The sequence below is a fragment of the Ciconia boyciana genome, chromosome 10 (assembly GCF_034638445.1).
Source record: "Ciconia boyciana chromosome 10, ASM3463844v1, whole genome shotgun sequence".
Classification (NCBI taxonomy): Eukaryota; Metazoa; Chordata; class Aves; order Ciconiiformes; family Ciconiidae; genus Ciconia; species Ciconia boyciana.
Window position 1 is genome coordinate 3,282,421 of NC_132943.1, and position 13,776 is coordinate 3,296,196.

The 13,776-nt window shown below is 35.6% G+C and overlaps 1 protein-coding gene across 10 annotated transcripts in view; it reads right to left on the reverse strand.

Moving 5' to 3' along the window:
- MBD5 (methyl-CpG binding domain protein 5) overlaps positions 1-13,776 on the reverse strand; it is a 171,536-nt gene that overhangs the window by 76,510 nt on the left and 81,250 nt on the right. For 9 of the 10 annotated variants that reach the window (XR_012044482.1, XR_012044481.1, XM_072875313.1 and 6 more), the window contains 2 exons: positions 10,274-10,463; positions 5,543-5,600 (listed from right to left, as the gene is read on the reverse strand). The gene's annotated coding sequence lies outside the window, so the exon portion shown is untranslated. Of the gene's footprint in view, positions 1-5,542; positions 5,601-9,162; positions 9,213-10,273; positions 10,464-13,776 lie in introns of all 10 variants that reach the window. The other variant, XM_072875316.1, reaches the window with a different exon arrangement.

A 13,776-nucleotide genomic window follows, 5' to 3' on the forward strand; every position in this document is an offset into this window, starting at 1 on the left:
CCCTACCGCTGGCATAGGCTGGTTTTATAATACATTTTATACAAAAAGGCAGCGTAGACAAGAAGCTGCAAGTTTAAAGGGACAACTGGAGGGGACGGTGGCACCGCTCTATTAGGTTTGGCAAACCGTTCTGTGATTGAAAAAAGACATTTAAATCCCAACAGGGACCAGCCTGACCGTGAATGCTCTCACATACAGAGCATCCATTTGACTACTCAAAGCTTTACATTCCTTACCAGTCCAGAATCTTCCAACTCGATGGCAGAAAAATCCCGTCCCTTTTGATGTACCATTTTCCCCTTCTCCATCAAAGTATTCTAACTCAAGTACTTTGGATTGGGTTAGAAAGTATTCAGATTTTGGACCAAATCCAAAGTATTTTGGACACTGGATTCTATCCAAAGGCCTGATTTTCATCAACCCATGTAATAAATACCTCTTCTCTGTAATCTCATAACAACTCCAGACAACTCATGTTATCTCGCCACGAGTAACACAACTTTCCACATCTAAATCAATTACTTCTTTTTTCTGTGCGCCAAGACATGCTGTTTAGATTTGTTTTGCAGTCCAGTTTCATTACAATATGCTTAAAAATATTTCATTGGAGAACTATGCAAAACTACACTGAATTGTTCCCCCCCTTTAGCCCCCTCACACCCCTCCCCCCATGGAAAATTTCTTCTTAATTTTCATATGCTGAAAGTATGTTTTCAATTTTTAATGCAACTGTCTCACTTTTTGAAATGTTGCATTTAAAGAAGCCTCTTTGCACACTCAGCTGTTAATGTTTACTTCAACAATTTTTTAGTCAAATGGTGAAATAGAAAACTTGGTACGAAATAAAAAGAAACTTCAATTAGCTACTAATAGTCTGGATTCAGATCTATCACAGATGATATAAATACCAATATAACATTTCTTTTATTAATAAGTGGACATAAAGCCAGTTAAGACAAATTTTGACAGTCTACTGTTGCAAAGACGCTCCATTACTTTTTTCTTACGTGAACTTTTAAGCGTGCTTAACAATTCCGTGTATCACAAAGAAAGGCTACTTAGAGGTCCGTGATCAACAACTGCCTCTCTGATGCACAATCAAATCACGGTGTTGGGGTTTTAGAACTAACAGGAAGTTTTAGCTTCTTAAAAAGCATTATTTTCAAACCACGCAGAGTTAAAATGAGTTTTTATTTAGTTATCGCTTGCGCATTATTAATCTGTTTAAGTCTATCAAAGCAATTAGTTAGTAGGCTTCTCCTGTATCATCTAATTAGATACAAATGTTGCATCACTTTTTGGGAATGCTTTTCCATTTTGAAAAGCAGCATTCTCTTGACTAATTAGATTGGTATTGAATACTTTATGAAGGCCTATTTTTAGGTGAGTGATTCAAGAAACAAATGTGCCTAAAGTATAAAGGAAACCTTTCTTCCATCAATCTTATCTCATTGTATTGGTATCCAGGATTACAATACAGCTGTATACACGATATACTCTGGCCTTTGGTTTGAGAAAGACAACTTCATCTCACTCATAAATACAGAGTATTAAGAATACATTGCCACAACCAGAAAATTGATCTGCACCGAATGACTTAATTAAAATGATACATTTTAAATTGCCCTAGTGTCGAATCAGTTTATACTAGTCCAACTGCCTTTGGTATTAAATTATTTTGAACTGTATAAAGGACAGTTTTATTATGTACTATAACAAGGCTTATGTATTCCTAATTTATACAACTTTTAATGCTATATAACTTTTTAGGATTGGAAGACCCCAATTTAACTGCTCTATAAAATGATAGCTATTTGGATGAATTAACTCATAAATAGCAAAAATTTCAGGAGTCCAGGCCACTGCACCTATCTCTACAACCACAGCCAGCGATCTTTACCAGCAGCCCACTGGTCATGGCCCAGCTCAGCCAGCCTTGCTTAACTGCATGTGGATGGACAGAACCCCGTATTATTTGGTTTCCTACGCTGCCAGATTACATGATCAAAGCAGTCTCTTCAGACCTACTATTTAAGAATCTACATCAACAAAACAATAAGGAAAAGATTCACATGGAGAAAGACTGATTTCCATTCACAGATCCTAGCTGATCATTAAGAGCACACAATATGAATCTCTTCTCTTGGAGCACTTTGGACCTGCATGCTGTTAACTAATCAGACGTTGTAACCTTACATCCGATATCCTTCCTACCAATGCTCATAGTGCAGGTAAAAAGCGGAGTTCATTGAGCTGCAATGTGTCCTCAATTCAGGAGATTTAACTGTGTCATTACAGTTGTCCAAGGCAATGGCTGAACTGGGAACAAGCGCGGTTCTTTTAGCATCCTTTATTTAGTGTACGCATAGTACTCAAACCTCAAACTTTCTCAGAGTATGACTGCCTTTTAACACATCTATCTGTGTAACTCCCAGAGCTGGGAGCAATGGAGGTCTTCACTTCCAATGAAAGAACGGCGAAAGTGCATCCTTTGTGTCCACACATGCACATATGCATACACACAGCACCTCCGAAAGGGTTTTGACAAAAAGCAAAACTGAGCTACACGACAATCGAAAAAGATGGCAGGAGACAAAGAGATTTTCTTTGTAAACCTCAGCTCTGTCTACTCAAGAAGAATTTAATAAATACAATGGGCACCCGATAGAGTCCCTACAAGAATACAACAGAGTCGTAATGCTCTTTCAGGCCTTCCACCACATTAATGTTTTTCTTTACAAGGGAAATAGGTCAAAACTGTGTGCATGTGAGACAGGCCTACTTTACTGTCAAAATAACGTAAGCACTCAGCTTTTTGAAAAATTAAGACTAATATTTGGTATGCAATTTAAATCAACCAAGTTATTCTGTAGATAAGAATTATATCACCCTTATCAGAACCCTTCCTAGGGAATATTATGAAATAGAATGTTACTAACCTATATGTTAATAAGAAGTGAAGAAATGTTATTACATCCACTTTGTCACTTTAGGGGAACTCGTATAAGGAAGTGAGGATCTTGTATAATATACGATGTCCATCTTCAGCAACCTACAAATCTAGGAAAAGCAAACCTGGGCTTGCATGTTTTCTCTCTTTTTTTTTTAATGGCCAAACCCCATTCATATATTTACTTTTCAATGGTCTTGTTTCAATCTGCAGACATAAAGCTAAAACAGTCTTACACAAACTGGTTATTGTTTTATTCTCTGAAACAAGAAAGCAGGGGAGTTGCATAGTGAGGTTCCTAGCTGGGGATTTTAAAGGACTAAGCTTTCTATAATATAAAGAGAAATTATACTTGAACTCTTTCTGACAGCTTTGCCACAGTTCATTTCTTCTTTCTTCATCATGCAGCGATGATACATCATCAGTTCTGCGACTGGGAAGGCCACTTTTTCTGGGCTTTCTTTGAATAGGAATTTCTGTCCCCTCCAAAACCTATCTTGCTATAAGAAAGCCACAATTCTTAAAGTACTACCTGCAGTAAATTCTTAAAACATTTGATTTTGTTGATGTAATGCTTTTACAGAATTTAGTATCTTGGAACAAGCATGAGTAGATCTTAATTCTTTGTGGCTTCAGGTATCTTTCATGGTTACAACACTGAAACTTGCCTATACCAATTGAGATTCTGTTAGCTCTATTAGAAAGTATCAAGCTCTAGAAGAGTCTATCAGGGAAAGTTACCATGACTCCACGTCAAGAAAAAAACATGACTGCAAAATGTGGAAGAAAAAAAGCAATCTGTGCCTACAAGAGAGAGAATTCAGACCTTCCAAGACCAACTGCCACAACAGAAGAGGACATTAAAATAGAAAAATCTGCTTTGTCACTGTGGGATCGCTCTCGCTAACATAACACACAGATTTATTAGAAAATGACCACTGCAGACATTCACATTCGTCAGAAAAAGTGATAAGGAAGTTAAAATTAACATAAACTTATAACTCTTACAGCAATACACTGAATATTGTGAAATGATTTAGCTATAAATATTTTAAAGTTTTAGACCAAAGTTAAAAATACTTCAAAAGGAGATCCAAGCACATGAATAAACAAACAACAAACTTCTTTCAATTCTCATGTTTCAGGCTTCCAAAAATCTGAAATTATTAAACATATTTTTGTAATGGTTTTATAATGAAGATTATAGGAATTTCAGGAGCATCTGATACAGAATGGTCTTAAGGTATCTAATAAATAGATGCAGAAAATAAATAGGTAGTAACTATTTGTAAGTGTCCAGTTCTAGTTGACAGCTTTGCTGTACATTATTGACTTACCAGTTACTAGGGAAATATACATTTGTGAAAACCAAAAAGTTAATTCTAAAAGCAAAGAATATTTAAATGTAACTTTCAAAACCTGAACATGAAAACTCAATTAGATTTTAGATATGCAGTTAAAAAAAGGAAAAAATCAGATTGCTGCAAATATGGTGAAAGGCTCCAAGCTGCTGGCATAATAATTACCGGATTAGCCCCAGATCTCCATTAACTGTGCACTGTGATATCAAAAATTAAGCAATAAATGGTAAAAATGAAAACCATACTCCCATATCTTAAATGCAGAGGCCTCAATAAATGATATAAACCTCCTTTGTATTAGACATCTGATGTTCAGAACACAGCAATATTTAAATCAGTTGAACAATTCACATTCAGTTTCTGTGCAAGAGAATGTCAGAAACATAGCAGGATTGCAAATTAAACCTGTAAATTATGCTTTTGTGCAAAGTAATAAGTCACATGACTATACTATTTTTAGACACAGGGAATTTTTTCTCCAAGTGCTATTTTTTAAATTGTTTACTGAATTATGTATCTCTACTCAGCAATTTCCCTCACGAAAATACTCTTAAGATACTAAAAAAAAAAGATAACATAAAAATCAGCTATTCAGACACCTTAATGCAAACTCTACAGCCTTATCTGGCATAACTGTAATAGTGCTTGAGAGCTTGGGCTGCCTCTTGAAATCTGGTATGCTACGAACCTGTACAATATGATAGATGAATCTCTAGCATTAGTAGATTATTACTCACTGTCTTTCAGGGATATCCTAATTGAATGTGTAAGTATTTGGAGAATTTGGCCCTGCTGTTCTATTTAAGAGACAGACGGTTCTCTCTGTTTTCTGAAAAAGGACCCAGAACTTCAAGGATATTTAAACAAAAAAAGTGGGTGATTTTAATCCTTTTAAATGCTTTCACTCCATGAAAATTACGACAAATATTTCTTTCTTGATATACAAGAGGTCCATTAATTGTAAGTTTAATAATTTTTAAATGAATCTCTATGAAGATTTGTATACATGACCTTTCCTTCTATAGCTTCTTTTTCTACTTCCACTGGTCTGAGTCAGCTCTTTTCTGAATATACCATTCAATTTAAAAATAACCCTCCTCACCCTCATATTAAAACTTCACATTTGGTTTGTTATTTAAGATATATGAAATAAGTAATGCAAATATAAAGGACTTTTTAATATACTAATTAACAGTAGTGCACAGGATTCAAAAAAAAAAGCAAGCCTGACCTTTTTCCTCATTAAGCATTACACTGAAGGTGGATATGTTCATCTTGTTCATTCCAAGCTGAAAAACAAAGAATCAGTTGAAACAGAAGATAAGCAATAGTAAGCAATACAGTCCACTTCCGATGTTAATATTAAATGATTCTTAACTATTTCCTCATATTTAGAAACACTTAATCAGAGAGGTTTCTTAGAATATTATTTCTCCTTTGAAACTCTGAAATAAATACCTGTTTCCGCTTATTTTGTACATGCTTCATTTCCATAAAACATCATGAGCACAGAAAATATAATCTCATATTTAAGAAAATGCCAATGTACAACTTCTTTTTAAAAAATCTACTCCACTAAAGTTAAATCTGTATTCCAGCAACAAAGATGGCAAAGTTCTCGACTGCACACACGCCACTAGTTTCAAATAAGATTTTGTGCTTCATGAGTGAAAAACCTGTTTCCTGTGTGGCTGTCCCATTCCCTTCACTCAGAGATTTACTTTTAAGAAAGCCAAGGTATTTTTAGCCTACTAAAATGAGCAAAGTACCTAAATGTTAGTGTCTGTGTATTTTTGGGTTGAATTTTTATATGACAATTATCAGACATATTCACACTGACACCTTAATAAGGATAAATTTCATTGCCCAATAAACTGTGAAGACTGCAGTCTGGCTCCGAGAAAATTAAACATTTGTTTTTATGATAATAAAAAGCATTCTATTCTCTGCTTCAGTACAGGGGTTGTGAAACTCTCCTTGGAGGTGTTTTGCCATCCAAACAAGACATCGTTAGGTTTCATGTAGAGCAAGATGGTACCTGGTAACGGTGCTCAACTCTGTCCTGCCAGGTAGCCATGGCTTTGCTCACTCAATGCGCTATAAAACCTGATTTTACTGCATGCGCGATAGACTGCACATACGCTAAGCTAGACAAGAAAGGTTTGATTCTCTTCAGAAGGAACTAAACAAAAGGGTGAATCACATTCAAGCTTGACAAGTATAAGAGAATTCCACCAGCTCGTCAAAGCAGAGAAAAGAAAAAATGAGAGCAAGGACCACAGGCACCCAGAAATTAAAACCATGTGTCCCTTTAAGGATGCAGTACATCCAAGAGTTTAAGAACAAAGCTCCAAAAATGATGAGAACCTAGAAAACGCACTACTTCATCCCAACCGAAGGACAATGTGTTGTGCCAGATACTAACTTAAAACTCAAACAGTCCTTTTTTCTCTGAACAGGCCTGAAAAATGTCTCTGGAAATGCAGACGGTAAGGACGTAACACAGATATTTAGCATGTTCTGGCACCATGCTCCAAAAAGTGAGCTATTGGAAAAAATGTAGGCAAAGAACCATTTAGTCAGCTCTTCATCACAACATATTTAAAGCCTGATCAGAAGAAATTCATTTAGTAACACAAATATATTCTGTCACAAAACCCCCTCCATAAACAAAGCCATTAATGTCATGAACAAATGCCATAAACTCTTGGCAGAAAAATCTGAGAAATATGACTTCAAGCTACAAACAGGTACGATAGCTTCCCACATTTGTTTTGCAAGCATTTATTTTTTACGTTATACTTGAGCCTACTATCTCGATGGAAATCTGAATTCAAGGAAATCAGTGGCAAAATTCGAAAGGTTGCTGAACCTGAATTTCACTCCATTTTAAATAAGAGCTTTTCAAAGCATTTCAAAGCATTTTATTTAAGAAAAAAGGTCCTTTGGTTCATTATTTTGTAATGAAACTGCCACACATAAAGACTTTAAATACCACGTACCTTAAACTGAAGTATACTATCAGTAATAGAAAAAGTTTGCAGGGAAACAGAACAAAGCTAATCCCACAATCAAGGTGACAGAAATACAGAAACTGAGGATCTGAAGAGGGATCTCAGGAGAGCAATCTGCTCAGCCCACTGCCAGTGGCGGAAGGTCAAAATTATCAAGATTGTCTCTGAAAGCTGCTTCTTTATGCATTTTTTAAAATTTCGTATCATAGATTTCATGACAGTTATAGGTAAAATATCCCAGTTTTTCATCCACATTTTCAGTCAGATACGAGGTAAATCAAAAAACCTCGGACTGTTTTCTCTTTACATCTATCCTAAATTATCCTTTGTGCAAATTGAACTTGCCTTTTTTTTTTTTTAAAAATCTACAGAACAACTGCCACCATTGCTTTTCTAAAAACCTCTTATCTTTTTAAAGCCTTATGCCCATCCTACAGTGTTCTCTTTTTTTCCTAGAATAAACAAACCCAATCCTTTCAGCTGTTCTTTAAAAGTCCTGCTTTCTAAATCTGTCACTAGCTTGTTGCTCTGCTTTGCCTTCTTCTGGCTAATACAAATTTTCTTTAAAGGGCAGTGTCCAGTACTGCAAAATACGTTCTACCTGAGGTCTCACTGACAGTGAACACATAGCGGGTCTTGTCTCAGACACTGGTACTATACACTGGAAAAATTTCCAGCGCTCTAGGAATGAAGATTCGTGATTTTTAATTTTTTTTCCCAAGCTCTCCAATTGTCTTCCTCTTATAGAGGGAACATGCAATGGAAACTCAGAAGTTTCTGAAAAAGGTACTATTTTTAATGCATTTTTCTCAAGCAAAACATGAGTGCAGAAAGTAAGAGAGATTTTGAAGGAGTGATGGAAGGAGAAGCTCCAGAAGAGAAGGTTTAGGGGAGATCTTACTGCTGTCTTCAACTAGCTAGTATGTGGTTAAGGAGAAGATGGAGCCAGAATCTCGTCTGAGGTCCACAGTTAAAGGACAAGCAGCAGACCCATGTGGAACAGGGAAAGTTTTGAATACGTATTAGGAAAATTAAGGCTGTGGGGGGATCTTCTCAATGAGTATGAATACCTGAAAGCAGGGTGCAAAGAAGATGGGGCCAGGCTCTTTTCAGTGTTGTCCAGTGACAGGACAAGAGGTAACAGGCACAGATAGAAACACAAGGAGGTTCCGTCTGAACATCAGGAAACACTTGTTTACTGTGGGGGTGACAGAGCACTGGCACAGGTTGCCTGGAGAGGTGGTGGAGTCTCCATCCATGGACATACTCAAAAACTGTCTGGACAACCTGCTCTAGGTGACCTTGCTTGGCCAGGGGGGTCGGACAAGATGACCTCCAGAGGTCCCTTCGAACCTCAGCCATTCTCTGTGACCTCCAGATATCCCTTCCAACCGATATCACTCTATGGTTACATGATAATTCTGTCTCACGACATCCCCAGCTACTGGTTTTGCTAACTTCAACAAGAAGCATGACATAGTGCTTCAGTAATACAAGGGTATACATCTTTTCATCCAACACTATGGAGAAAAGAATCCCTTCACTTATACACTCAACAATTCACTTATCTCACAATCCAGGTTTTCTTACAGACACTTGTCTTAGAACCTGTTCACATTGCAGATTCACCAAATTCAATTACAACATGAGAATAACATTCTCCTTGGAATGCCATGAAATCTGAAAGCCGGCTTTCAAGAATTTAGAATATTAAGTGTGGAAGCCAGAAAAACAAATATTTCTAAATATAGCCACAACGTTAGGTTCCATAGGTACAATTTACAAATGCAAAGGAAAAAAATATCAAAAGATCTTCCAAATTTTTATAAAATCCTACCAAAGAAGATTGCTCTTCTGTTAGCTCCCTCTACTGAAAGGGACAGCTCTCTAAAAAAATAGAGATTCAAAATGAGTTGTGAACATCAAGTATTCTGTGGGAATACTATACATATCAGTTCAGAGGTGATCAGACAGAATTCTGTATTTTCTCTGAAGAAGAAAATACTGATAAGAATGAAAATGTACCAATGTGCTTAAAAACCTTATTTTGATGCAACAAATATAGTATAGACACTACACTGAGTCATTAAGATGTCGACACAATCTATATTGTAGATTAACATAATTTTATTTAAAAATAAAAACGTACACATTTCTTCAACTGGGGCACTTCAGATTAGGGATCTCTTCAGTCTTTTCTGGAGGGATTTAAAAAAGCTTTGGAGAAATCTTAAAGCTATGGAATTAGCCTGGTATTTATAGCTCAGTTTCCTAGCGTGTTCTTTGAGCTTCCTAGGACGTTCTTTTTCTCCATCTGCTGGTTGTTGACATAGTATAACCTTATATTTTGATCATGAAAATGTATAAGAATAAGAGCATTTCATTTTACATTTTACTGTAAAGTTCTGGCTTCATCTCAGGGCAAGGCAGCTACACTTTGCTACTACAATATAATCTAGGTCAAGGATGGTGCTGCATATTTTCTGATACAGATAACTGGAGTTCTATTGTTTAATTATGTCAAAATATATTACTACCAATTATGACTAATACACCATATGAATCACACTGTCACAAAACGGTAATTTTCTTACCATTAAAATACTGTGCTTCATATGCTGTTTCAATACAATCTGTTAAATCTAGGTCAAGAATGCTTTTTTCTTCTTTGTTCTGTTATCAAAAAGGTCCACGTATGGGTGCACTGTCTATCTTGTACAAAGATATGAATTGCTAAATTGTTTACTCTTCTACTTCAGCACCATTAAATGTTGACAATGTCTGCTGTTCTTCTGTTTAACTTTTTTTAACATTGGCTCAAATCTTTTGTATTATACTACTTGAAAGACATTTTGCAACAAACTTTACTACCATAGCATAAAACCATCAAAACAAAATCAAAAGTTTCTCAACTTAATAAATGCATTGATTTACTTTCGAATACTTACCTACATTACTCCTCATGGTCTTGCTTCTAGTTACCTTGGGGATCTTTAGGCTTCTTATAATTCTTGATGCACTTTCAGCTTTGCTTTATAGTCTCCTGTTTAGATCTCGATAATGGGCTATGTCCATTGAGGCTGGCTCCTTGTCTTACTACACCCCTCATCTGAGGAACTCTTGCACCCCACGTTACATCTGTTGAGACAGTTGCAGTATTTAAATTAAAGAATGAGCCAAATATTTTTATTTCACTTTTCTTGATTGCTTTGTAAGCCCTTATCCAATTACTCTGTAGTATAAACTCTAATAATATTTGCTTTTAAAGAAGGGTAGGATGGCTCTGACTGGAACCGATAAAAAAAAGATAGCTTTTACTACATTATGGTGGTCCACTGTCCAGAAGAGTGAGTAGATTTCTATAAAAATGAGTATATGGATTTTTATGATGGAACTAGCATGCATACAAAAAAGGTCACTTCTTCAGACAACTTGAGTTGTACTGATGCATGCTAAAAACCTTTCAACTACAAAGGCAAGAAGTCTAGGCTTTAAAGAGTTACGATACTGCAAATGGCCTTGGTTATGCAAGAGGTTCCACCAGTATTGTTGATGAGCTTTATTAAATTAGTCTATTTAGAGTATTAGTCTATATTAAAAGACTATTAAATTAGTCTTTGCACAGGTACACAGATACTGGTGAACCCCCAGCTGAAACAGAACCTGGGTTATTCTGTAACATCTGCCTGTTATTGAGCCATTTCCTTCAGAATCACCACCAAAATGTCCCTGCAGTCCTCCATTGGCTCGGGGTTCGTTAGGCTTTGATTGTGCCAGTTTCAATTTCTCTGACACTCCAAGGAGTTAATAGTCTTTGCAGGACTTTAAGTCAATTAATTAGTTCTTTTAGAGGTGAAATGGATTGGAGCTCATTAGGTTAAAGGCATAGCCAAAAGAGTTAACGTAGGCCTTTAAAACACTACCTGAAAGCCTGAGGACTCAGTAAGGCCATGGTTAGGGATTAGAAATACACATTTAACAAATTCAGAATTATTGGGGATTTACATTTTTTAAAAAATAAATCTTCAATTAAAATAGATGCAACATAGCCAATCAATGCTTCTTGAATCCTACAGAAAGTCCAACGAATTTGTTCTGATTTACAGATCACGTATTTGGAATCTCTTTTAAAGCCATTTGTCATCATAGTAAAGGTCTTGGTTGTTGTTAAAACCTTCTCCCCTAACAGAAAACCCGTTGGTACAAAATGTGAATGAAAAATTTCAGAAAAGCCAAACAAACAGGGTATAAGCACGTAAGTCACATAAAGTACACTGGCTGCAAATACCCAAGACAGTATTTACTATGATTATTAAAATAACTTAGTTAAGTTTATAAGCAAACCCTTTTTGCTTTCTTGGTGATGACCTGCTGTTTGGCTTTCACTGACTTTTTTAGTACCACTAATTTAACCGAGTTATCAGTTGATCAGCATCTTCCCAATTTAAGGGCAACATTGAGGCACAGCATTTTGTAAAAAAGGATACCAAAGAGTCTTGGTTGTTTCAGACTGCATTTACCAACCCAGTAGAGCCTTTCAACCAACAGTTTTTTCATATGCAAACTACTTAGAAGAAAAATCATTAACTCACTAAAGTTCTTCCCCAACCAGTATCACTTTGCAAATTAAGCCCCTATAAAATTATGAATATAAGTTTAGATTTTCTTAAAGACTGGGGAACTACACACCTTCCATGTTTAAGCACTATATGTTTAATGCTTCTGAACATTACAGGGCTTAATACTGAATGTTTCTATTTATCGAGAATACTAACAAGGTACATTCAGTCCATAGATGATATTAAAAATGATTAAAAAAAAATAATAATAAAACATCCGTAACAACAAAATTAGTATTATTGCTATTAGTAAAACAAAGCCTCTTCCCCTTAGTTGAAAGGGTTAAACACCTTTGTTGAACAAACAAATCTGTGAGCTTATAAATGCGAGGAGTCATAGGGCTCTAAATACTGAATATATATGAGTAAAAAAAAAATACTGCGTTTTAGCAGGTGAAGAATTGGGGTATTCAATGGACAGAGCTGCCGTAAAGGTTACTCACAACAAAGTCAGACGTGCTGTGAAAGGAGACGACACAAATCTCACGGGGTTTGAGACACACTGAACTTTCTCCCGTGAAGCACCCACAGGACTCACAAGGTTCTTACCAATGGGCCTTAGCTACTAGCTTCAGCTTTTCAAGAAACTGAATGCCAATGTTTTCTAAATTACTCCAGAAATCCCAAATCTTAAAATCTAATACTAAATGGCATAATTTAAACATAAGAATTTCTTCTTCAGTTGTAGAAATGACAGAAACTTTTAACGTGTTTCCACTGTATATAAGCTGCATGAAACTTTCAAAGAATGAACATTTTTATGTAGGTTATTCATAAAATTATAGATAAATAAGAATCCATGGCTTCACAACATAGCTTATCTTTACAGTAACAAAACAAATAGAAAGATGATATAACCTACCATTAAAGAATTTGCATACAAATATATTTTAGATCGTAATTTCCCTATGGATATTACATTCTTCAGGTAAAATTATTTATTAATGCTTAAACACATTGAACGGTATTGATAAGAGACATTTTTATGACAAACTTCCCTTGAGCATATAATGCTAATCACAGCAAACACTGTAAAACTAATTTACTGGAAACAATTTCAATAGATGGATGAAATAGCCCAAGAATGAAACCTAAGTCATACTAGGGCGTAAAATAACTAGGTCATTGACCACAGACATGGACAGTACTAAAGACTGAAGTAGCATCAGTAAAAGAAGCTTCTAATAAAAGCCTCAAGAAATCTACAGAAAAGCGTTATTAAAAGGAATTCAAATAAATAACCTGATCGTATTTTTAACTGATCGTATCTAAACAAAATAGTAACAATAAATTAATGATAAAAATTGCCCATACTGAGCATACGGAAATGGAAATGTGTAAGCAAAGGTGTAATTAAAGTTTCTACTGAAAAAATAGACATTACCTTAATTATGCCTATGCCATTTTCAAACTTACTAGCATCGAAATACTAGCACCACAGAGACAGATGACCAGCTACAGAAAACAGTTTTATAAATACTAAGCATAGACTACCGGTGGTAATCAAAAGGCTCCTATATGGTGAGCCAAGAGAATTTTTGTGGCTAATTCAATAGGCTCTGCATTGCTGTTCCCCTCCTGAAAGTCTTGTTCTCATTCTCCTTTTAACCAGCCTTCCTGTCTTTCTTTGCTTATTAGGAACTACCAGTTTTTGTGATAAAGAATTAAAAATAAGCATTTGTAAAAAAAAGGGCAAAGGATTTTTTTTTTCAATTTAAAAAATGGACACTTGACATTGAAAAAAGCACTCATACTTCCAAAGTCTGCTATTTAATGTAAGGTGATTGTCGCAGCCTGTCCTAGCTGTTATTAAACAGCACTGCACCATGCAT